Genomic DNA, 25,502 nt, shown 5'->3' with positions numbered 1-25,502 from the left:
CTTCAGTCTTTATTGCTTTTATGCATACACAAACAAAACACAAATATAACAACGAAACATACAACAATACAGTGAAACGTACAACAGTGCAGCGGGGGGTTCAGTTTACAATTAATTATGCAGTATACAGAACTATTCCTTATTAAAACATTTTCCAATAACTTACATTATTGTCAATACAATTATACAGTGTTGATGTCTTTATTTCTATACCCAATCCATTGTTCCCATTTTCTGTTAAACTCGTCTTCTTTCACTCTTAGAGAATATGTCATTTTCTCCATCACAAATATTTCCTGTACTATGTCTAACCGTTGTCTAAGTCTGGGTGTGTCCGCTGCAAGCCAGTTTCTTGTAATGGCCTTTCTGCCAGCTGTGAGTAGGATTTTAACCAAGTAATGATCTTCCTTCCGCACCACTGCATTTATATTACCCAGGTATAAAATGGAACACTTCTTGGAGACTATATATCCCAATACCTCCTTTAATTCTGAATTCACTATGTCCCCAAATGGTTCTATTTTGTGGCATCTCCAGATGATATGTGCATGATTTGTGTCTGTTTGGCCACATTGCCTCCAGCATGTTTCCTGCCTTAGAATTTGCTTGCTTTTTATGTTAGGCGTAATAAAGAAATTAATCAAAATTTTCCCAATTAAATTCTCTCCATTTTTTGGAATTAGTGGATGTCTGTAGTGCTACTCACATATGATGCCATTCTTCTTCTGAGATTGGGATGTTCAATTCCTTTTCCCACTTAAATGTTACATAAAATTTAGTTTTAGCTTGACATTCCATTAAACTATGATAAAGTTTAGAAATAATCCTTGATGTTTTTTGATGATACGCATTAACTATCACTTCTACCCCTGGATTATTTTCTTCTAGTGCCTCCCTTTTCTCTTTTTTATTGTAGTAATCTCTCAGTTGGAGGTATCTAAACAAGTCTTGGTTCCGAAGTGCAAATCTATCCTTCAAATCTTGAAAACTTCTTACGTCTCCATTTTCAGTAACAGTACAAAATGCAGTCATTCCTTTTTTCATCCACTCTTTAAATGTTGAGTCATACATCCCTGGTTTAAATTCACTATCCAAAGCTATCCATCTTAATACTTTTTGTCCTTTATTCAGTTTAAGTTGTCTGGTAAGAGTGAACCAGGTTTCTAAAGTAAATATCGTTATTGGAACGATTATACTCCTGATATGTCCAGGAAGCGCTTTTTCTCCCAAGAGTGTTTGGATGTGGCAGTCAGGGATATATGTCTCAATCTCTTTCCACATAGCTATATAGCTATCCTCATACCAATTAATTAGTGGTCGAAGTTGGGCTGCATAGAAATATATCCTAAAAGTTGGAAGTGCCATTCCACCTTTGTCCTTTGGCAACTGGAGTGTAGTGTATCGAACTCTGGCCTTCTTTCCTCCCCAAATAAATCTAGATATTAATTTATCCCATTCCGTGAATTGTTTTAATGGTACCTCTATTGGCAGAGATTGAAACAAGTACAATAGCCTTGGCAAAATATTCATTTTCACCAAATTTATCTTACCACTACAATCCATTGGGTAGGTGGACCATCTTTCTATATCCTTTCTTATGTTTTGGTTGATGTGATTATATTTGGCCCCATACAACATTGATATCTTTTTTGTTATATGAACCCCTAAGTATTTGATTGATTTTGAATCCCATTTAATATTATACTTTTGCTTGATTTCTTCTGGAGTTACTCCCCTCAGTTCCCTATCTTGACAAATCGCTTGAGCCAATGGTTCAATATATACAGTGGCTTGCAAAAGTTTTCCTACCCCTTGAACCTTTCCACATTTTGTCACGTTACAACCACAAACGTAAATGTATTTTATTGGGATTTTATGTGATAGACCAACACAAAGTGGTGCATAATTATGAAGTGGAAGGAAAATGATACATGGTTTTCAAATTTTTTTACAAATAAAAAACTGAAAAGTGTGGAGTGCAAAAGTATTCAGCCCCCTTTACTCTGATACCCCTAAATAAAATCCAGTGCAACCAATTGCCTTCAGAAGTCACCTAATTTGTAAATAGAGTCCACTTGTGTGTAATCTAATCTCAAGTCAAGTCAAATCAAGTTTATTTGTCACATACACATTTGTCACATACACAGTGAAATGAAAGTGGCAATGCTCGCGGACTTTTGTGCAAAAGACAAACAACCAAACAACCAAACAAACTATAAACACAATCATAACACACATATTCTTTTACATAATAAATAATGGAAGGAAAAACGTTCAGTAGAGTTAGTCCCTGGTGAGATAGGCGTTTACAGTCCGAATGGCCTCTGGGAAGAAACTCCTTCTCAACCTCTCCGTTCTCACCGCATGGCAACGGAGGCATTTGCCTGACCGTAGCAGCTGGAACAGTCCGTTGCAGGGGTGGAAGGGGTCTCTCATGATATTTTTGGCTCTGGAGTTGCACCTCCTGATGTATAGTTCCTGCAGGGGGGCAAGTGAAGTTCCCATAGTGCGTTCAGCCGAACGCACTACTCTCTGCAGAGCCTTCTTGTCCTTGGCAGAGCAATTCCCAAACCAGATGGTAATGTTCCCGGACAAGATGCTTTCCACCGCCGCTGTGTAGAAGCACTGGAGGATCCTCGGAGACACTCTGAATTTCCTCAATTGCCTGAGATGGTAAAGGCGCTGCCTTGCTTTACTCACGAGTGCTGAGGCGTGTGATGCCCATGTCATATCCTCGGAGATGTGGACTCCCAGATATTTAAAACAGTTCACCCTATCCACAGGATCCCCATTTATCCTCAATGGAGTGTACGTCATCGGATGATGTGCCCTCCTAAAGTCCATGATCAGCTCCTTCGTTTTTTTGATGTTCAAGAGGCGGCTGTTATCCTGGCACCAGAGTGCTAGACCAGCCACCTCCTCCCGGTAGGCCTTCTCGTCGTTGTCTGAGATCAGGCCCACCACCACAGTGTCATCAGCAAACTTAATTAATGAGTTGGAGCTGGAACCTAGCCACACAGTCATGTGTGTACAGGGAGTACAATAGGGGGCTGAGGACGCAACCCAGGGGCGATCCTGTGCTCAGGGTGAGGGACTTCGATGTATTCCCTCCCATCTTAACTACCTGGGGCCTGGCGGTGAGAAAGTCCAGGACCCAGGCACACAGGGAGGTGTTGAGCCCCAATTCCATTAGCTTCCCGGCCAGTCTGGTGGGGACTATCGTGTTGAAGGCTGAACTGTAGTCTATGAACAGCATCCTCACGTAGCCCCCCTTCTGGCTGTCCAGATGAGAGAGAGCGGTGTGCAAGACCTGGGAGACCGCATCGTCCGTGGATCTGTTCGGACGGTATGCGAACTGCAACGGGTCCATGTTCCGAGGGAGGAAGGCGCAGATGTGTTTCTTCACCAGCCTCTCAAAGCATTTCATGACTACCGAGGTAAGGGCCACTGGACGGTAGTCATTCAGACAGGCTGGGGAGGCATTTTTTGGTACCGGTACAATGATGGATTTTTTGAAGCAGGCAGGGACCACGGACTTGTCCAGGGAGAGGTTGAATAATGTAGTGAGCACTGGAGCTAGCTGCGTAGCACAGGACTTGAGTACTCGCCCCGAGATGCCATCGGGGCCTGCAGCTTTTCCCGTGTTCACCCGTGTCAGAGCCCTCCTCACGTCGTGCTCGGACAGCGAGAATGTGTGCACATTCCTCCCTTCAGCTTCGGTAGCCAGCCCGCTGGCGGTATTGTCGATAGTCGGCAGACCTGGGGTGGTGTTGCCCCTCTCGAAACGAGCGTAAAAGCAGTTCAGGTCATCAGCTAGGGAGGTGCCGGCACTTGCGGATGAGGGAGGGGTGCTCCGGTAGTTGGTTACAATCCGTAGCCCCTGCCACAGGCTTCTGGTGTCCTGCTGCTCCATCTGTAACTCCATCTTGTTTCTGTACCTTCTCTTTGCGTCCTTCACCGCCCTTCGCAGTCGGTAGGACTCTGCCTTGTAGACGTCCATGTTCGCTGATGCCAGGCCCGAGTTGTAGGCAGTGGTGCGAACATTCAGGGCCACACGAACAGACCTGTCTACCCAGGGTTTTTGGTTCGGAAAGGTGCTTACCCTTACCGTGGGGACGATGTTGTCGGTTACTGTTGCGATGAAGTCCGTGACTGCTTCCGCGAACTCACTGACGTCACTGGAACTTGCTTCGAACATATTCCAGTCGACATCACTCAGTGCATCTTGCAGCATGGCCTCTGACTGGTCGGACCACCGCTTTACGTCCCTCGTCTCTACCGCTTCCCGAACTATCCTCTGTTTATACTCCGGCAACAGGACAATGGCAGCGTGGTCAGATTTTCCTAGGGGAGGGAGTGAAACGGCCTTGTAGCCTTTCCTGAACGGTGTGTAGCAGTGGTCCAAAGTTCTCTCCCCCCTGGTGGCACACGTGATGTGTTGGTTGAAGTTCAGCATGACGTTCTTGAGATTTGATTTATTAAAATCTCCAGCCACCACCATAGCCGCATCCGGGTACTTGTTTTGATGTCGACATAGAACATCGTGTAGGGCCGATAGTGCCATGTCGGTGTCCGCCTGCGGTGGAATGTAGACGGCTGTGACGATCACTGAGCCGAACTCCCGGGGAAGGTAGAATGGGCGGCATGAGATCGTCAGGTGCTCCAGGTCCGGCGAGCAGGAACGGGAAAGCATCTTGATATTTCCAGGGTTGCACCAGTTATTATTGGTCATGAAGCAGACTCCTCCACCCTTGGATTTCCCAGATGCTTCTGTTCTGTCAGCACGGTGGACAGTGAAGGACTCGGTTGGGCAGATTACCTGATCCGGAATCAGCGAGGTCAGCCATGTTTCAGTCAGGCAGAGGATGTTGCAGTCCCTTATGTCCCACTGGAATCTGACCCTCGCCCTGAGGTCATCCAGCTTGTTTTCCAGGGACTGGACATTCGCCAGAAGAATGCTGGGCAGAGGTGGACGAAAGGCTTGGGCTTTCAGCCTATTCCGAATCCCCCCCCCCGCTTCCCTCGATGTTTTCTCCGGGTTTTCCTTGTAGCCGAGCTCCCATTGTTGTTGCAGCAGCTTCTGCTGATCTCTGCTGGCCATGCTGGATCAGTAAGTACAGAGTTTAAAAAGTCTCCGTTTGCCCTGGAGTTTAGATTTAAGAGGGTTTCCCTGTCATAATTTGTTAGTACTAGGGAGTTAGAACTTAGAAATAAGTTAAAAAGGAACATAAAAGTTAAAAACACACACAATTTTCGCGGAGCTGCCACAACGGCGACTGGACAGGGCCGCGCCATTTTAAAAAATTTGTTTTTTTATTTTTATTTTTTTTATTTTTTAAATACAGCTGTTCTGTGAAGGCCTCAGAGGTTTGTTAGAGAACATTAGTGAACAAACAGCATCATGAAGCCCAAGGAACACACCAGACAGGTCAGGGATTAAGTTGTGGAGAAGTTTAAAGCAGGGTTCGGTTATAAAAAAATATCCCAAGCTTTGAACATCTCATGGGGCACTGTTCAATCCATCATCCGAAAATGGAAAGAGTATGGCACAACTGCAAACCTACCAAGACATGGCCGTCCACCTAAACTGACAGGCCGGGCAAGGAGAGCATTGATCAGAGAAGCAGCCAAGAGGCCCATGGTAACTCTGGAGGAGCTGCAGAGATCCACAGCTCAGGTGGGAGAATCTGTCCACAGGACAACTATTAGTCGTGCACTCCACAAATCGGGCCTTTATGGAAGAGTGGCAAGAAGAAAGCCATTGTTGAAAAAAAGCCATAAGAAGTCCCGTTTGCAGTTTGCCACAAGCCATGTGGGGGACACAGCAAACATGTGGAGGAATGTGCTCTGGTCAGATGAGACCAAAATTAAAGTTTTTGGCCTAAATGCAAAACGCTATGTGTGGCGGAAAACTAACACTGCACATCACCCTGAACACACCATCCCCACTGTGAAACATAGTGGTGGCAGCATCATGCTGTGGGGATGCTTTTCTTCAGCAGGGACAGGGAAGCTGGTCAGAGTTGATGGGAAGATGGATGGAGCCAAATACAGGGCAATCTTGGAAGAAAACCTGTTAGAGTCTGCAAAAGACTTGAGACTGGGGCAGAGGTTCACCTTCCAGCAGGACAACGACCCTAAACATACAGCCAGAGCTACAATGGAATGGTTTAGATGAAAGCATATTCATGTGTTAGAATGGCCCAGTCAAAGTCCAGACCTAAATCCAATTGAGAATCTCTGACAAGACTTGAAAATTGCTGTTCACAGACGCTCTCCATCCAATCTGACTGAGCTTGAGCTATTTTGCAAAGAAGAATGGGCAAAAATTTCAGTCTCTAGATGTGCAAAGCTGGTAGAGACATACCCCAAAAGACTTGCAGCTGTAATTGCAGCGAAAGGTGGTTCTACAAAGTATTGATTCAGGGGGGCTGAATTCTTTTGCAAGCCACACTTTTCAGTTTTTTATTTGTAAAAAAAATTGAAAACCATGTATCATTTCCCTTCCACTTCACAATTATGCACCACTTTGTGTTGGTATATCACATAAAATCCCAATAAAATACATTTACGTTTGTGGTTGTAACGTGACAAAATGTGGAAAAGTTCAAGGGGTATGAAAACATTTGCAAGCCACTGTATAGCAAACCGGGTAGGGCTAAGACAACATCCCTGTCTCGTTCCTCTTCCTAACACAAATCTCTCAGTTAAGGACCCATTCACCTTTACTCTTGCAGTAGGTTGCTGGTAAATTGCTTTAATAACTTAAATTGTATCTTTGGTAAAGCCAAATCTTTCTAGTGTTTGATATAAGAATTTCCAATTAACCCTATCAAAAGCCTTTTCCGCATCTAGGCTTATCAGGACAGAGCGCATACTTTCCTTTTGAATCTTGTGTATTATATGTAGGGTTCTTCTAATACTGTCCTGTGTTTGACTGCCTATTATAAAACCAGTCTGTTCTTCATCAATTAAATCTGGCATGAACTTTTCAAATCGTTTGGAGATAATTGAAGAATATAATTTATAGTCCATGTTTAGAATCGATATCGGTCTGTAGTTGGTACAATTTTCCTTGTCTTTGTTCTCTTTGGGGTTTAATATAATAATTGCCTCCTTCCATGATGGGGGTGTCTTGCCTTCTTTGATTATCCAGTTAAAGGTTCTCAGGAGAAGTGGGTTCAGTTCATTCCGAAATATATCATTCTATAGGGAAACCGTCGCTGCCTGGGGCCTTGTTTGTTTTCATTCTACCAATTGTTTTCTCTATCTCCTCCAGTTATATTTCAGCTGTGATTATTTTATTTTGTGTCTCTCCAATACAGGGCAGATCTATTGTACTTAAAAAAGTCCTCATTGATTCCCCATCTACTGTAGAGGCTTGTGTATATAATTCTTTATAATATTCCTGGAAGATATATTCTATTTCTTTTGAATCACTCTTCAATTTCTGTGTACAGGGGTCCTTAATTTTGTGTATGGTGTTGTCAGCCAGTTGTTTGCATAGTCTTCGGGCAAGTATTTTAGTGGATTTAGGGCCTAGCTCATAATGTGCCTGTTTAACAAATCTTGCTTTTTTTCTCCACCTCTTGACCCAATATTCCATCCATTTGTCCCCTCAAATCTTCTATTTGTTTATAGGTTCTCTGGTCCTTATTATTTTTGTACGTCTGTTCTTAAACGGAAGAACAGAAGAAACAAATGCTTTTTGAGTTAATCTTCACTAGCTGCACAGATCCCCGACACACAGTTTGACTCCCTGCTGGAACAGCCAGAGCCTCCTTCATCACCATGTTCAGAGAGAATACTGTGCATAATTAAATTTAACAAATCAGTATATTAAAACACAAAAACAGACTAGTTGTCAGTACAAAAAGCTACAACATAAATTATACTCAGCAAAACATGTAACTAGGTCAATTAGTAAATCTCCTTCTGTATGCAAGGCTTAACAAGACTTGAATCAATTGATCAGACACAATCAAATTCACTACTTCATGTGTAGTAACATATTCACCTGATATGGGGCAACATGCTTCTTGAGTAACGCATCATTATAAATGGAATGTGCATGGGTACAGGGCTCAGAAAAAGAGTATAAGATTCAGAGCTCAATTCAGGAAATATGACTAAGAGGCTGTGTTGCAAGTTGTTAATCAAACTCTGCCTTGGTGACTAATACAATTTGCTTCCTACATATACTATTTTCAGAAATTCACTCACAAGGCAATTAGCCATAAAACTTTCACGGCAGGGGTGTCATAGGTGCAGCTGGTGGAGCTGCTGCCTCATAGCACCAGAGCCCTGGTTCAATCCTGACCCCGGGTGCTTACTGTGTGAAATTTGCACATTCTCCCAATGACTGCGTGGGTTTCCTCCGGGTGCTCCGGTTTCGTCCCATTTCCCAAAGAGCAGTGGGCTTGTAAGTTCATTGGTCTGCAAATTAACTCATCAACCCCAAATTCAACTATGAACTATGGGCTGCCAGAGGATGGCAAATCTATGGAATTAATTGCCATGGACGTCTGAGGAGGCCAAGACATTGAGATTGATAAATTCTTAATTAGTAAAGGTGTCAAAGGTTATGGGGTGCAGGAGAATGAGAGGGAAAAATGGATCAGCCATGATCGAATGGCGGAGCAGGCTCGAAGGGCCGAATAGCCTAATTCTGCTCCTATGTCTTATGATAAATGCTAAGACTACTAATGTGGCAGCTATTGTTCTCAAGTATGTTTCTAGCTGCTCTCTCCATCAAAATTAATCTTGTTGCTGCCTCTTTAGCAAATGGTTTAATCATGAAAACAATTATTCTTCAAATAGACCCAAAGGGTTCTGTTAGTTGAAATAAGTGAAATAGTACTGTGGGATTAGCGTTTACAGTTTGAAAGAATTAAAATGGTAAAAAAAGATTAAATAATTTTCTTGCAAAGAAAGGAAAATTAATCTAATAAACTGTTTCTCAATTAGTAACAACAAATTTGCAGCTTTATAGGACTTTGGTTAGGTTGCATTTGGAGCATCGCATATAGTTCTGGTCGCCCCATTACAGGACAGACATGGAGGCTTTGGAAAGGGTGCAGAAGAGGCTTACAAGAATGTTGCCTAAAGGTTGGACAAACTCGGATTGTTTTCTCTGGTGAACTGAAGGCTAAGTAGAGAACTGGGAGAACCATATAAAATTATGGACCTGTACTTTAATTGTCAATCTTTAGTTGTTTTAGCTAAGAAAGAAATATAGATCCGTTACAAAATTGCAAGCTTGTTAACAAAGAGATGCAGATGCGTGAATCTTGAGCAAAGCACAAAGTGCTGGAGGAACTCAGTGGGTCAGGAACAACTTGGTCTGAAAAAAATATTATTTTGCTAATGATTAATCTTCGATTAATATCAGTGAAGGAAGCATGAGCAATACGCAACTTGTGACTATGTGAAAATGTGAACTCTGTGAAAATACATGCAACTGGAGAACAGGAATAGGTGGCGTTTTGGGTTGGGACTCTTCTTCAGAGTAGGTACAGGCTTCCCCTAAAATCAGTGAAGAAAGCACGAGAAATGTGCAACTTGTGACACGTGTAGCGCTCTGTGAAAATACACGCATCTTCATGGTGAATCAAACATTGATGTACCTGGTTAATTTCCCATTGACAGAGCTTCGCCCAAAAATCATCACTAAAATGAATGATTTACACGTGAAATATATGCACAAACGGATCTAATTTCTGAGCGAGATTGCTTAATTGATAAATGGGGCAGGACAAAATCCCAGCTGTCACTTTCCCATTTATTGTCTTTAGAAATAATGCAGCAAATGAGATGTTGGAGAATAATTAAGCTGTAATTATATAGTGATATGGGTAATTTCACCGAGTGCAGGCAGCTGAAACTGCATTTGCAGATAAAACAAGCTGCTCTGAGAAATAATCTGTGCAAAATACAGAATCTTCAACCGAAAGAAAGAGGACAAGTGGGCAAGAGCTGAGTTTAAAAACTGACTGGATCTTGTTGAAAAGCAGCTGATGTCATGGCGACAGCAAGGATGAACAACAGTTACAAGAATCAGGTAGCACAGTAGCGCAGCGGTAGAGTTGCTGCCTTACAGCACTTGCAGCGCCAGAGACCCGGGTTCGATCCCAACTATGGGTGCTGTCTGCACCATCGTGCCGCCCCATTTGTTTCCAATTAAAATTACTTCACTTCCTTTGATCACTCAGACCACCATCTAATTATGTTCTTAGTAAGAAATTAATTCTGTATAGAAATTTTTTTTTTAATTAATTTCAACCGCCATTTATAGAATTTCCACTCTTGATCTTTTTATTTAAATTTGTTTTCTGGTAGTATTTCATTGCCAAATTCCCTAAATAAAGAGAAAGCTGCAGTATCTTCAAAACTGCAGGAAGTTCCATAATGAATTTAAGTTCACTCGTCACCCTGTCATTAAGCTGGATAGAGTGGAGAGAAGATTTACGAGGATGTCGCCAGGACTTGAGGGCCTGAGCTATATTGAGAGGTTGGGCAGGCTAGGACTTAATTACTTGAAGCGCAGGAGGAAGAGGGGTGATGTCATAGAGCTGTGTAAAATTATGAGGAGGATTTTTTTTAGGGTGAATGTGCAGAGTCTTTTACCCAAGTTGGGGAATCAAGAACCAGAGGACACCGGTTTAAGGGGAGAGGTTTACTAGGAATCTGAAGGGCAACTCAGCCACCTGTTCACACTATTTCTCTGTTATCTAACTTTTCTCATCCACTCCCTATGCAGAGGGCCAATTAACTTCCAAACACACAGGTCCTTGGGATGTGGGAGGAAACCAGTGCAAACTCCACACAGACAGCAGCTGAGGTCCAGATCGAACCGGGGTCTCTGGCATTGTGAGGCAGTGGCTCTACCAGCTGTGCCACTGTGCTTCCCAATGTATTGTATATGTTAAAATCATGTCAAACCACTATGCATGCAGGATATGTCCTCACTCAAGTAAAAACAAGGGCTGGAGGAACTCAGCAGTGTCTGTGGAGGGCCCTTCTTCATTCCCATCACAGTGAGTGCCCGGTCCGCTGAGTGCATCCAGCACTTTGTTTATGGCTTAAAATTCCAGCATCTGCAGTCTCTTGTCCAGTTCACTGATAATTTTACTCTGAAATGCAGTTATTTTTTTCTGTTCTTTTCTGCCACTGTACTGCCCTCAAAGATCCATTTAATTGAGGGATAAAATTTGGCCAAGGTAAAAGTAAATCCGAGAAGTCTGAACTGAACCAACTCCTCTCGGATGTACTTTTGTAGCAGCTCGTTAGTTTATTATAAATAATGCTGTCAATCACAAAACTGTTCAGAACTTTCAATTCAATAATGGCCCGGTGCTTATGTATATGATTGACAGTAACTGACAGCTGGTCAGATACGTGATAGAGTGACACGTAACTATTAAATTCTTTGTTTTGCATACACTATACAAGATCTGCAAAGAGTCGCCACGTATAGGGCGAAAACAAAGTTACAAAGTATTCATTATAGTCCGCACTGTTTCCTCCTTGTTCCCTCGGCAAAATTTTTGTTTTCGGATTCACATTCTAGTTTGGGTGGCACAGTGGCGCAGCGGCAGAGTTGCTGCCTCACAGCGCCAGACACCCGGGTTCGATCCTGACTGCGGGTGCTGTCTGTACGAACTTTGTACGTTCTCCCATGACCTGCGTGGGTTTTCTCCAGGTGCTTCAGTTTCCTCACACATTCCAAAGACGTACAGGTTTGTAGGTTAATTGTCGGTAAAATAGTCCCTAGTGTGTAGGATAGTGCTAGTGCATGGGGATCGATAGTTGGCCGATGGGCCTGTTTCCGCACTCTATCTCTAAACAGTGGCTGTTTCAGAGTAATTAGCACTGTACTCAAATGTATTTAGCAAAACAACTAGTATTTCCAATTTGGTTACATATTCAACGTTTATTCCTACTTGAAACTGGGAAATTAAGGATTTGAGTATAGGAGCACGGAGGTTCTACTGCAGTTGTACAGGGTCTTGGTGAGACCACACCTGGAGTATTGCGTACAGTTTTGGTCTCCAAATCTGAGGAAGGACATTATTGCCATAGAGGGAGTGCAGAGAAGGTTCACCAGACTGATTCCTGGGATGTCAGGACTGTCTTATGAAGAAAGACTGGATAGCCTTGGTTTATACTCTCTAGAATTTAGGAGATTGAGAGGGGATCTTATAGAAACTTACAAAATTCTTAAGGGGTTGGACAGGCTAGATGCAGGAAGATTGCTCCCGATGTTGGGGAAGTCCAGGACAAGGGGTCACAGCTTAAGGATAAGGGAGAAATCCTTTAAAACCGAGATGAGAAGAACTTTTTTCACACAGAGAGTGGTGAATCTCTGGAACTCTCTGCCACAGAGGGTAGTCGAGGCCAGTTCATTGGCTATATTTAAGAGGGAGTTAGATGTGGCCCTTGTGGCTAAGGGAATCAGAGGGTATGGAGAGAAGGCAGGTACGGGATACTGAGTTGGATGATCAGCCATGATCATATTGAATGGCGGTGCAGGCTCGAAGGGCCGAATGGCCTACTCCTGCACCTAATTTCTATGTTTCTATGTTTCTAAATGAATGCTTTTAGGCAACTGGTAATAAAAATATTTGAATCCCAGAAATACAGACACTCCTCAATTTACGTAAACTCACATGTACATAAACAATTTTGTATTCAGTCCCTTGTGCAATCAAGGCAGTTTGTAATTTCCACAACACTGTACGATCACTCAAGTTTACATCGGAAACAAGCCGGCAATGGCGGCTGTGCTTACCCAGAAGGCCGTGCAGTGCAGAAAGTGCCCTAGACTCAGACAGACACTCTGACACAGTTCATACTCTCAGTGAGTTATTTCAGGCAGGAGGTGGGAATGGGAACGCTGGTTTACAAAAAAAAGACACAAAGTGCTGGAGTAACTCAATGGGTCAGGAAGCATCTCTGGAGAAAAGGAATAGGGGGCATTTTGGGTTGAGACACTTTTTCAGACTGAGAGTCAGTGGAAAGGGAAACTAGAGATATGAAAAGGTACAAAGGACAAATAAATGAAAGATATGAAAAGCCAGCATCGATGATCAAGGAAAGATGGAGCCCACAACAGTCCATTGTTGGCTGTGGAAAAGGTGATAATTTGTTAAAAAGTTCTGTTAAAGAACAGAACTGAAGAAGGGTCTTGATCCAAAACATCACCCATCCAGGGATAGGTTTTCCAGAGATGCTGCCTGACCCGCTGAGTTACTCCAGCATTTTGTGTCGATCGTCGATGTAAACCAGTTCCTTCCTACACACAGTATCTTCAGTTTGTTGAGCATTATTGTAGCAAACAACATGAAACTATCTAAGAATGTACATGCCAAACCGCTGTGTGTCCTGAACTGCTGTGTAATGTGCCAGCTTGTGAATATTGACATTAGTTCAAGCAACAGGCTAGATTACAGGCTAGAGGTCGATGAAGGGGCATTGAGGCAGCAACAAATGGATTTCGGTATTAAACTATGCTTGAGTGGAAATCCCAGGAATCCATTAGGCTCACAGTTTAACGACCACAAATGCCAATAGTTTGCCAACATTACACTTCAGGTCAATGGCCCCAATATTTCTTACTTACATTCGTCTTTGATCCATAAACTCACTTTTGCACAAATTTTAGAATTTAGAGTTTAGAGATACAGCGCAGAAACAGGCCCTTCGGCCCACTGAGTCCGCGACGACCAACAATCACCCCGTGCATTATCACTATCCTACACACTAGGGGCAATTTACAATTATATCGAAGCCATTTAACCTACAAACCTGTACGTCTTTGGAGTTTGGGCAGAAACCAGAGCACCCAGAGAAAATCCACACAAGTCACGGGGAGAACGTACAAACTCCGTACAGCCGGCACCTGCAGTCAGGATCATACCCGGGTCTATGGCGCTGTAAGGCAGCAACTTTCCCTCTGTGCCACTGTGCTGCCCACGCAAATGATATTAGTGAGCAATTTATAAGTTGCAAATCACGATACAATATATTTAACATCGTGATCCTCAGTACCACAACATTAAATGGATGGCACAGTGGTGCAGTGGTAGTGACCCGGGTTTGATTCTGACTACGGGTACTATCTGCGCGGAGTTTGCACATTCTCCCTGTGACCGCGTGGGTTTTCTCTGGGTGCTCCAGTTTCCTCCCACATTCCAGAGGATGGTGAATTTGTGGAATTCATTGCCATAAAAGGTGGTGGAGGCCAAGTCGATAGATATTTTTAAGGCAGAGATTGATATATTCTTGATTAGTACAGGTGTGAAGGTTTAAGGGGAGGCAGGAGAATGGAGTTGAGAATGAAAGATAGGTCAGCCATAATTGAATGGTGGAGTAGACTCGTTGGGCCGAATGGCCTAATTCTGCTCCTATAAATTATGAACATAAACTTTTGACTGAATCAGTAAAACTAAATTCAATAGAAATCAACGGGAGATCACTCCACTGGATGGTGTTGATGTTTAGTACAAAATAAAATGGTTATTGTGGTTGGACATCAATCATCACAGTCCAGGGCATCTCTATGTGTAGTGCCCTGAGACTAATTGGCTCCTTCAGTCAGCCTTCCTCTGTCGCTTGGGGAGATTTGATGATGTTGCAGTGCTCTGTTGCAAATGCAGTTCTCCACGTAATGTTGTTGTCCATGGCCACATCCATCAAAAACTGAATGACTCACGGGCTTGCACATAGCCTCTGTACAACGCTGCCGGACACTGAGAGAGGCTCCTCACGTTCACTCATCATTCATCCATTTTGTCATTGCCAAATTGCTAAACTGTTGAGTCTTCCAATCTAAATAGAGCAGTACATAGAGTTTGGTTTAGTTTATTATTGTCACGTTCATAAGTTCATAAGCTATAGGAGCAGAATTAGGCCATTTGGCCTATCAAGTCTACTCCGCCATTCAGTCAGGACTGATCTATCTTTTCCTCTCAACCCCATTCTCCTGCCTTCTCCCCATAACCTCTGTCACCAGCACTAATCAATACCATTGTACCACGATACAGTGTAACGCATGTACTGTCTGCTATCCAATCAAATCATACTATAGCTTAAAGTTTGAAGTTTTGAGATACAGCGTGGAATTAGGCCCTTCGGCCCACTGAGTCTGCACCGACTAGCGATCTTGTACCCAAGAGGGGGGAATCACGATCCAGATGACATAGATTTAAGGTGAGAGTGGAAAGATTTAACGCAATCTCCCGTTCACACTAGTTCTATGTTATCTCACTTACTCATCCACTCTACACATTAGGGGCAATTTACAGAGGCCATTTAGCCTACAGACCTGCACGTCTTTGGGATATGGGAGGAAACCCGAGCACCCGGAGAAAACCCAGGGAAAACCCAAAGGGAGAATATGCAAACACAAACAGACAGCACCCGGAGTCAGGATTGAACCTGGGTCTCTGGGGCTGTGAGGCAGCGACTGTACCACTGTACCACCATGCCCTATACTTGAATATAATAATACAAAGTTAAATAGTGAAACAATTATGAGTAAATCCTCGTCTGGAACATCATGCAGGGAATCGCTACATTCCATGAAGAAGGATTCCGACATGAAGTGTTACTGTAGAAGCCATTTAGCTTAACTCAGTATGTTATAACTATAACCAGTTACCTTTAATTTTTATCTGCCTGTAATTATGTGGGTGGGATTTATACGTAGTCTGGGGCGTGGTTTGTGGCTAGGATTCTGGCGCAGACTCCCTAGGAGCTAATTTATTTTGAAGCAGAATGGGGGAGAGGTCATAGCTTTCAACCATGCACGGCATGACCACGAGTATGATTGAAATGTACTTATACAAGAAGAAGTTTGGATGAATATCTCACTGTTTTTATTACTACAATAATGAAACTATTAATCAAGAGACTGTGTTTGGAAGATTCATCTTTCGACGGCATTGAATGTCTCGTAGAGAGCTCGTGGGTGCGTATCGATTATCTTCTGATCCTCTGACTTCATTAAAGTGACTAAAGGACTAAATCCTTGAAACGCTATCAAAATCTGTCACTACAGTTACCAATCCTTTTCCTCCAGAGATGCAGCCTGACCTGTTGAGATATTCCAGCATTTTGTGTCTATCTTTCAATTATTTTCACTGGAATGCTGGAGGTTGAAGTATATAAAATAATGAAAGGCATAGATTTGGTAGACAGTCACAACCTTTTTCCCTAGGGTGGCTATGTCAAACATTGGGAGGCATAGCTTTAAGGTGAGAGGGGCAAAGTTTAAAGGAGATGCACTAGGCAAGTTTTTTTTACACAGAAGATGATAAGTGTCTGGAATGCGCTGCCGGGGGTAGTGGTGGTGGTGGAGGCAGATACAATAGACTTTAGACATTAGAGATACAGCGTGGAAACAGGCCCTTCGGCCCACTGAGTCCACAGAGACCAGCAATCACCGCATACACAAGCACTATACTACATACTATAATTACACACTACACACATTATACATTTTTTTTACCAAAGCCAATTAATCTGCGTCTTTGCCGTGTGGAAGGAAACTGGAGCACCCAGAGAAAACCCGCATGGTCACGGGGAGAACGTATAAACTCCGTAGCACTCGTAGTCAGGATCAACCCAGGTCTCTGGTACTGTAATGCAGCAACCTTACCGCTGTGCCACTGTGCCACCCAAATAAGTGGCCTTTAAGATACTTTTCGATAGGGTCATGGATATGGAGGGATCTAGATCACGAGCAGGCAAAGGAGATTGAGTTTAGTTTTTAATTTAGAGATTCAGCACGGAAACAGGCCCTTCGGCCCACCGAGTATGCACCGACCAGCTATCCCTGCACATTAACACTATCCTACACTCGGGACAATTTGCACATACACCGAGCCAATTTACCTGCAAGCCTGTACGTCTTCGGAGTGTGGGAGGAAACCGAAGATCTCGGAGAAAACCCACGCGGTCACAGGGAGAATGTACAAACACCATACAGGCAGCACCTGTATTCGGGATCAAACCCAGTTCTCCGGCGCTGCAAGCGCTGTAAGACAGCAGCTCTACCACTGCGCCACCGTGGCTGCCCTTGCATTATGTTTTGCACAGACTTGTGGGCTGAAGGTAGACACAAAATGCTGGAATAACTCAGCGGGACAGGCAGCATCGATGGAGAGAAGGAATGGGTGGCATTTCGGGTTGAGACCCTTCTTCAGACTGAAGGGCCTGTTCCTGTGCAGTGTTGTTCTATGTTATACGAAAAGTCTGAATTATGCATGGAAATCACTGTTTATTTATGTCCAAAGAAGAGTCCTGACCTGAAACGTTGTCAACCCATTCCTTCCACAGATGCTGCCTGACCCATTGAGTTCCTCCAGCACTTTGTGTTTTACATAAGACAATACTTGTTTGCCTTTTTTAAGGAAAAACATTTCAAGAAAAACAATTTTAACATTTCATGTGTAACACATTGAAGTCAAATGTGCAAAGGAGCATTCTTGCTATTAAAATAGTAAGCATTAGTAGACAAATTGGAGCCTTTCAATGCAGCTTGATTGTCAATGGCTCATTAAGCTGTCAGTTTGAAGAACAAGATGATGCAGATGACAATAGTTCACATTAAATGAGGAGAAAGGCTTGTTTTTAAATAAGAAAAAAAGTTCCATTCGGGAATTTAGCAGAAATCAATGACCCATATACGGAATTATTCCGAGCTATACTTTGCAAAAATCCATTTGTGTTATCATTGCTATAACTGCAGCAGCTTGTAATTCATAGATTGATGAAGAGAAGTGTTCCTTCCGCAGATGATAATTAAATAAAAGAATGTGTCATTTGAAAGGTTACATAAACCAAATCCATTCACCTTAAAAGGTTATTTAGTTTAGTTTAATTTAGAGAAACAGAGTGGAAACAGGCCCTTCGGCCCACAGAGTCCATGCCAACCGCAATCACCCGTACACTAGTTCTATTGTACACACTAGGGACAATTTTAAGAAGCCAATTAACCTACAAACCTGCACTTTTTGAGAATGTGGGAGGAAACTGGAGCATCCGAAAAACCCACGCGGTCATAGGGACAAATTGCAAACTCCATGCGGACTGCACCGGTAGTCAGGATCGAACCTGGGTCGTTGGCACTGTAAGACAGCAACTCTACCGCTGCGCCACCATGCTACCCTTCAGCCTTGTTACACATGTGACTGTGGCAGTATCAAAATAATCTAGATTTATACGTTCCCTTGGTAATGTTAAAAATTACCTAATCAGGTAAGTAGTGTCTATTTGGAAAGTTACTCTGCCATTTCAATTTCTTGCAGGCATTGGGATTGTAGAACATTTTGTAAGAGAACAATGCAAAATCCTAAAAAACTGGGATTGTTTTCTTCTGGAACTTCAGGGGTTGGGGGGAGACCTGATAGAAGTTCATAAAATTATAGTTCATAAAATTATAGTTCATGAAATTTTTCCCAGTGTGGAAATGTCAAAACCAGAGGGCATAGCTTTAAGGTGAGAGGGGCAAAGTTTAAAGGAGACGAGACTAAGTGTGACCCCTTGGGTCCCAGCTTCATACGGGAGGGCTGGTCCCCCAACACAATATTCTACCTCCCCACCTATTCCAATATTGGTGGCCAGTGGGGGGGCTTTCTGGAGCACTAGTATGGGTGTTGTGGGCTGAAGGGACTGGTTCCAGAGGGCTGGTATGGACATTGTGGGCCAAATGGATTCTTAGGCTGGCGGCTCAGTCACTCAAGCCTGGTGTGCTGGCAGCTCAGTCACTCACGGCTGATAGGCTGGCAGTTGACTCATGGCTATTCCTTGAAATGCCACTTCAGGCAGGGCACAAGGCCACCAAACTCAGGTGCAGTTTCATGCCACTTCAGGCAGAGCACAATGCCACCAAACTCAAGTGCAGTTTCATGTCACTTCAGGCAGGGTGCAAGGCCACCAAACTCAAGTGCAGTTTCATGCCACTTCAGGCAGGGCACAAGGCCACCAAACTCAGGTTTAGTTTCATGCCACTTCAGGCACGGTGCAAGGCCACCAAATTCGTGCAGTTTCATACCACTTCAGGCAGGGTGCAAGGCCACAAATCTCAAGCGCAGTTTCATGCCACTTCAGGCAGGGTGCAAGGCCACCAAACTCAAGTGCCATTTCATGCCACTTCAGGCAGGGTGCAAGGCCACCAAACGCAAGTGCAGTTTCATGCCACTTCAGGCAGGGTGCAAGGCCACCAAATTCAAGTGCACTTTTCAATAAGGCAACAACCGCTTTTCAATAAGGCAAAAACCGCTTTTGCATTTTCAAACCAAAAACATCCTTTGCATTTTCAAACCATAAACAGCCTTTGCATTTTCAAAACAAAAACAGCCTTTGCATATTCAAAACAAAAACAGCTTTTGCATTTTCAAACCAAAAAACGCTTTTGCATTTTCAAACCAAAAAACGCTTTTGCATTTTCAAACTACATTTTTCAAACTGCATTAAGGGCACTGACAGGTCAGTACAACCACTCACAGTTTAGTAGATATGTGTTCAGTATTATTCGCAGCTCAGACAGAGAGCTGGGACCTCTCCTTCCCCGATCTTGCAGAGAACTGAGGCAGTCCACACTTCCGGGTTTTATAGTCCCTCCCCTCTCCCACCAGAAAGGACGTGGCCTTCATTGCATGATTGACAGGAGAGAGAATCTCAAAAATTTTTAAACATTAATAAGTCTTTTATTTTTCATCGATGGGAAAAATCCTCTTGTCCTGCGCAGCGGGGCAGGACTCTGAGTAAGATGGCCAAAAATCACAGCCATAAGTGATAGCATTTTTCTAAAATCAATATGTAGAGCAAACCGGAAGTGGTCAAGATCAGAGTTTTAATTATATAGATGTGTGGAACAAGTTTTTTACATGTACCTCTGTGGTGAGTGCCTAGTCTGGTGGTTGAGGCTGATACGATAGTGGCGATTAAGAAGTTTTTGGGTTGATACATATATATGCAGGGGAATGGAGAGATATGGCTCACATGCAGGCAAATAGGATTAGTTTAACTGTGCATCATGTTCGGCATGCACACTGTGGGCCCAAGGGCCTGTTCTTGTGCTGTGCAATTCCATGTTGAAGTAGTCTTCTTATGTGCGTGTGAGTGTGTGTGTGTGACATTGACTACTCTCTCTGTAAATTATCCTGAAAATATTCTGTTTAAAAAGAAACTGCAGATACTGGAAAATCGAAGGTAGACAAAAGTGCTGGAGAAACTCAGTGGGTGTGGCAGCATCTATGGAGCGAAGGAAATAGGCAACGTTTCGGGCCAAAACCCTTCTTCTGACTGATGTAGGTTTGGGGGGGCGGGAAGTAGAAAGGAAGAGGAGGAGCCAGAGGGCTGAGGGAGAGCTGAGAAGGGGAGGAGGCAATAAGGGCTACCAGAAATTGAAGAAGTCATGCCGCTGGGGTATAAACTGCCTAAGCGAAATATGAGGTGCTGCTCCTCCAAGTTCCGGTGGTCCTCATTATGGCAATGGAGGAGGCTCAGGACAGAAAGGTCGGATTCGGAATGGGAGGGGGAGTTGAAGTGCTGCTTAGTTGCAGGAACAAAGAACTTCAGATGCTGGTTAATGCACAAAAAAACACTGGAGTAAGTGCTGGAGTAACTCAGTGTGTCAGGCATCTCTGGAGAACATGAATAGGTTGTGTTTTGGGTCGAGACCCTTCCTCAGTTGATTGTGGGGGGGGGGGATAGAAACTGGAAAAGGGGAAAGGCAGGACAAAGTGTGGCAGCTAATAGGTCAACACAGGCGAGGATAATTTTTTGATAGGCAGGTGGTTGGAACAAAGGCCAGGGATAAGAACGATAGGTGTGAGACAGGTTTCAAGTGTTGCAGATTGTGAAGGCAGGGGGAGGGAAATAGCGGTGGGGGAGGGGGGTAGAGAGGAGAAATAGGCAGGAGTCTAGATGGGGTCCAGGGGAAGGAAGGGGACTAGAGGGGGCGAAGAAAAGGGGAAGTGAGCTAGTTAGAGATTACCTAAGATTGGAAAATTCAATGTTAATTGCAGGTAGTATTTAATTGAATATAATTGTTTTCTGAGCCTTTAAGGAAACTATTTGAATATGTAAGACTTTAGACTTTAGATATATAATGCGGAAACAGGCCCTTCGACCCACAGAATCTATGCCAACCAGCGATCACCCCCTACACTGGCACTGTCCTCCACACTAAAGACAATTTAACAATTTAATGAAGACAATTAACCCTCAAACCTGCACTTCTTTGGAGTGTGGGAGAAAACCAGAACAACCGGATAAAACCCCACACCGTCACAGGGAGAATGTGCAAACTCTGTACAGATAGCATGTGTAGCGAGGATCATAAGTGATGGGAGCAGAATTAGGCCACATGGCCCATCAAGTCTATTCCGCCAATCAATCAAGGCTGATCTATCTCTCCCTCCTAACCCCATTCTCCCCATAACCTCTGACACCAGTACTAATCAAGAATCTATTTAGCTCTGCCTTAAAAATATCCACTGTCTTTGCTTCCACAGCCGTCTGTGGCAAAGAATCTCACAGATTTACCACCCTGACTAAACAAATTATTTCATCCCTTTCCTAAAAGAACGTCCTTTAATTCTGAGGCTATGACCACTAGTCCTCGGGCTCTCCCACTCATGGAAACATCCTCTCCACATCCACTCTATCCAAGCCTTTCACTATTGTGCACGTTTCAATGAGGTCACATCAGACCTGGGTCTCTGGCGCTGTAAGACAGCAACTCTACTGCTGCACCACTGTGCTGCCCCTGATAAAATATATATATTTTATGTAGGTACATTGTAATTCCCTCAAATAAATATAATAGAGTAAATTTTCTGAAAAGAAACATCAGCAGTTCCCTGTGGAAATGCTGATATTTACATGTCTTACTGATGTGAGGTTCCTGAATGGAATGTAAAGGGCCTGTCCCAGTTGGTGATTTTTTTCAGCGACTGCCGACATCATTGACTGATGGATCAGGTCGCCGAAAAATTTGTAGCGTGATGCGGCGTGACGCAGTGGTGAGGCGGCATGATGACGTTTGACACGCAATGTTTTTTCAAGTGTCGCAACATTTTTTGGTCGCCGCTGGATTTTGAAATGTTCAAAATCTTTTGGCGACACTGATATGACGCCGGCAGTCGCCGAAGAAATCGCAAGTGTGACAGGCCCTTAAGAGCCTGTCCCACTGTATGAGGTAATTCAAGAGTTCTCCCGAGTTCTCCCCTGATTCGAGCTCGTGTAATGTACGTAGCGGGTACGTAGGTGCTCGTGGAAGTCATGTAGCGGCTCTTATGAGTAACGGTAGGTTCTCGGGAAATCCGGTAAACTCGTGACGTTTTTTCAACACTGTGAAAAATGTCCACGAGTAAAAAACTACTGGTGATGAAAATTTGTTTTACTTTTTACTCGTACAAGCCCCTATGTACCCGCTACGTACATTACACGAGCTCGAATCAGGGGAGAACTCGGGAGAACTCTTGAATGACCTCATACAGTGGGACAGGCCCTTTAACTATGTCCAAATATGTGTGAGCTTTGATCGTTGATGTCATTCCCACCGTGTTCCAATTGATTGATTGAAATTGATGGAAAGACTAAGCATGGAAACTGGTTTAGAAGGATGAGGGGGCCACCTCATTGAAACTTACCGAAGAGTGAAAGGCCTGGATAGAGTGGATAGAGTGGATGTGGATGTTTCCACTAGTGGTAGTCTAGGACCAGAGGCCATAGCTTCAGGATAAAAGGACGTACCTTTATAAAGGAGATGAGGAGGAATTTTTTCAGTCAGAGGATGGTGAATCTGTGGAATTCAGTGCCACAGAAGGATGTGGAGGCCGTCAATTGATATTTTTAAGGCTGAGATTGATAGATTCTTGTTCAGGGATTATGGGGAGAAGGGAGGTATGGCGTTGACAGGGAAAGATAGATCAAACATGAGTGAATGGCTGAGTAGACTTGATGGTTCGAATGGCCTAATTCTGCTCCTATAACTTATGAGGATATGAACTTATGAGCCTTTGGTCCGTGGAGACTACACCAACCACCATTCTATGTTATCCCACTTTCGCAGCCACTTCCTACACACTCAGGGCAATTTACAGAGGGCCAATTAACCTGCAAACCCGCACATCTTTGTGGTTTGTGAGGATGGAAAAATCATATACTAGGGGACATAGCTTTAAGGTGAGAGGGGCAAAGTTAAAAAGAGATGTGCGGGGCAAGTTTTTTCCACAGAGTGTGGTGAATGCCTGGAAGGTACTGCTAGGGGTGGTGGTTGAAACAGATACAATAATGGGTTTTAATAGACTTTTAGATAGGCACATGGATATGTATCTGTACACTGTGGACGGCTTGATTGTAATCATGTATAGTCTTTTCACTGACAAATTGTGTGCCTTCCACCACAGTGATGAATGCTGTGGTGGATGTTTATGTTAAATTTTTACTGTGTTTTTGTGTGTGCTCTTTATCATTGTATCGCTGCTGACATATCCATTTCACTTGCACTTTTTGTGCAATGTGATAAATAAACCGTATTGTATTGTATTGTATTGTTTGAACAAAAACGCTTTTCACTGTACCTCGGTACACATGACAATAATAAACTAAGCTAAACTGGAAAAGTGATTGTCTTGTCATCAAGAATTAAAATAACATTTTTATTTTCAGATGAGCACATGAAAAAAAATTATATTGAGCATAAAACACAGAAGCGCACAGGAGCAGAGCCCACAATGTCCACGGTGTACATGATGTAGGGTTAAACTAATCTCTGCCTGCACGTGATCCATATCCATCCATTCCCTGCATATCCATGTGCCTATCTAAAAGCCTCTTAAAAGCCACTATTGTATCTGCCCACACTACCATCAGGCGCCCATCACTCTCTCTCTATACAAAACTTTCCCCTCTTTAAAATTTCCTATACATTTTTTTACTTGCTTGGAGAAGAGATAAGATCTACTTTGAAATTTTCTCCTCCCACCCACCTCACTCAGATATTACCACGAGGTTTGTATTACAGTGTAAATGAATTGGATGAAATATACTCCAGTGGGAAACTGAAGTAAATTGATGTATGGACCCATGTTTATAATCAACATGCGCATAAATGGACTGTCAATACCAATCCTCAATATATTAATCACCAACAATTCCCCTCAGCTCAAAGCTCCCATTTGGAAGCAATGCTCTTAAACAAAATAGAAACTGTGACTCAAAATTTTCCAGAAATGTAATTTATACTGGTATTCATCATTATTAATGATTTAATCACCCAACAACTTATTGTGAAGCAACGATACCCTGTGAATTACGAATTACCATTAGATACTGAATGCCTTACATTCCCTCACGTCCAGTTGTTTGAAGATGGCCCTTATTCTCATTGCAAGTTTAATGATTTTGCAGAGTTTGTGCATTAATTGCCAATTAAACTCATTGCAGGAAATGAAAGATGCAATTTAACAATGCAATCATTTTTCTTGTAAGCAGATTTATGTTACTGCAATGCCAATCAACTGGTAGCTGACAAAAGGAGGTAACTATAACATCTTTTTCCTTCTACAAGTAAGTCTTAGAGTCAGAGTCATAGCGAATGGTATGTTAGCTTTCATAGCAAAAGGATTTGAGTATAGGAGCAGGGAGGTTCTACTGCAGTTGTACAGGGTCTTGGTGAGACCACACCTGGAGTATTGCGTACAGTTTTGGTCTCCAAATCTGAGGAAGGACATTATTGCCATAGAGGGAGTGCAGAGAAGGTTCACCAGACTGATTCCTGGTATGTCAGGACTGTCTTATGAAGAAAGACTGGATAGACTTGGTTTATACTCTCTAGAATTTAGGAGATTGAGAGGGGATCTTATAGAAACTTACAAAATTCTAGTTGGACAGGCTAGATGCAGGAAGATTGCTCCCGATGTTGGGGAAGTCCAGGACAAGGGGTCACAGCTTAAGGATAAGGGGGAAATCCTTTAAAACCGAGATGAGAAGAACTTTTTTCACACAGAGAGTGGTGAATCTCTGGAACTCCCTGCCACAGAGGGTAGTCGAGGCCAGTTCATTGGCTATATTTAAGAGGGAGTTAGATGTGGCCCTTGTGGCTAAGGGGATCAGAGGGTATGGAGAGAAGGCAGGTTCGGGATACTGAGTTGGATGATCAGCCATGATCATATTAAATGGCGGTGCAGGCTCGAAGGGCCGAATGGCCTACTCCTGCACCTAATTTCTATGTTTCTATGTTTCTATAGTCATAGAGTCATAGAGTCTTTAGGGCCTGTCCCACTTACGCGACCTCTACAGGTGACTGCCGGCAACCATCGTAGGTCGCCGAAATTTTCAACATGTTGAAAATTCAGTGGTGACCAGAAAGACGCTATGACTCTTTGGAGACCTCTCACGACCATAGGAGACCTCTGACGACCATACAGGCTGTATGGTCATGAGAGGTCACCCGCGACATGTTGCCAGGGGTCGCCTGTGTGGTC

General features: G+C 43.3%; 1 long non-coding RNA gene across 1 annotated transcript; it reads right to left on the bottom strand.

Moving 5' to 3' along the window:
• Positions 1-709: 709 nt before the first annotated feature.
• On the bottom strand, positions 710-21,713 carry LOC116986817. Its single transcript, XR_004415574.1, has 3 exons — positions 21,701-21,713; positions 6,724-6,728; positions 710-863 (listed from the first exon to the last, which is right to left on the bottom strand). It is a non-coding gene; the product is annotated as an uncharacterized LOC116986817 (long non-coding RNA).
• Positions 21,714-25,502: the final 3,789 nt, after the last annotated feature.

The sequence above is a fragment of the Amblyraja radiata genome, chromosome 24 (genome assembly GCF_010909765.2).
Source record: "Amblyraja radiata isolate CabotCenter1 chromosome 24, sAmbRad1.1.pri, whole genome shotgun sequence".
In the NCBI taxonomy this organism is placed as follows: Eukaryota; Metazoa; Chordata; class Chondrichthyes; order Rajiformes; family Rajidae; genus Amblyraja; species Amblyraja radiata.
Note: the sequence above shows the minus strand (reverse complement) of the source record. Positions and strands in the feature narration are given on the sequence as shown.